A 1,685-nucleotide genomic window follows, 5' to 3' on the forward strand; every position below is an offset into this window, starting at 1 on the left:
TGCCTGTAACTAGACAATTAACGAGATTTGCCAGGTCATCTAGCAGCAACGCTGTTACTTATATCCCTAAGCGAAGTAGAACTGTACGGTTATTTATCAACGCTCATTTTTCATACGCGCGTGCCGCACATGGAATGGGGTGCCTGCTGAGTTACGCACAAATCTCAGATTACTCTAGCTTCTTTTTTACGTTTACTATTCCAATATTACAGTAGGCTCTAGATCTTTACGATGCGGACGATATCAGAACTTGGAGAACAATCTGTCCTCTGCGCCCGCCGTCGTTCTACTTTTAGCAATTTAAAACTTCCGTATTTGTTTTGTTTTGTTTTTGCTTTTTTGTGTGTGTGTGTGTGTGTTTATTTATTAGTAGCTTTACTCATTAGTTATTTTCACTACTATACCTAATAGACACGATAAAATCCATGGTATTTCTTAATTTCCAAATTTTCCAGACAATAAAAAATAGAAATTTTGTTATTTGACGCTTATAATGAAGCCAAATTCGGTGCTGCATGTAATATACACAATAAAATCTTTTATATTTCTTAATTTCCAAATTTTGCACACTGGAAAATAGGGAAATTTTGATATTTGACGCTTATAATGAAGCCAAATTTACTACTATACCTCACCATGAGACACAATACAATTCATAATATTTGTTAATTTACAAATTTTAATTACAGAGTGTAAAATATTGATTTTTTGATATTTGACGCTTATAATGAAGTGAAATTCACTGTTTATACTTAACAGACACAATTAATACCTTCGTTGATATTTCTTAATTTCCAAATTTTGCAGACTGCAAGATATAGAAAGTTTGATATTTGACGCTTATAATGAAGTTAAAATCATTACCATACCTAAGACAGAATATAATCCTTGATATTTGTTAATTTCCAAATTTTCCAGACTATGAGATACAGATTTTTTTTATATTTAACGCTTACAATGAAGCCAAATTCACTTCTATACCTAATATAGACAATAAAATCCATGGCATTTCTTAATTTCCAAATTTTGCAGACCGTAAAGTATAGAACTTTTGATATTTTACGCTTATAATGAAGCCAAATTCACTACTGCGCCTGCTAGACACAATAAATACCTTGATCAGTATTTCTTAATCGAAAAACCTAAAAGTCGCCTTTTGCCGATTTTTTCACCTGTTTTTATATTAAATAGCCAGATTTGGTTGTTTATTCTAAAAAATAGATTTTCCTCAAAAAGCTTGGTACTTTGCTTTAAAGGAGGATATTACCCTCTTCCCGTCATGCCTTGTGGTCAAATTATATTATCAACGGCCGAATTCCAGCGCCTGACTCATTTCAAAGTGTCGCCGAGGAGGAAACGCAAGGGCACAAGAGAGATACACGAAATAATCCAGTATACTCTGGGTAAACTGTATCGATCGTAAGATGGAATTTCATAAGGTAGCTGCAGATGCCCTTCCCAGCTCTAAGATTTCGTTTACCGTTTAAATTCTTGATCGAGATTGTTTGACTGCATGTAAATAATGTGATAAACCATTACGGCCGGGGTTCCACGTCTACTTCCCAAACGCTAGCTACGTAATTTGTAGTTAAAAATGCATTCAATGCAGAAGGTATCAAAGAACCTGGCTGCGAGAAACTCGGTACTCGTCATGTAATACATCCGTGATTAACATTCATGACCAG

The sequence above is a fragment of the Porites lutea genome, chromosome 3 (assembly GCF_958299795.1).
Source record: "Porites lutea chromosome 3, jaPorLute2.1, whole genome shotgun sequence".
Lineage (NCBI taxonomy): Eukaryota > Metazoa > Cnidaria > Anthozoa > Scleractinia > Poritidae > Porites > Porites lutea.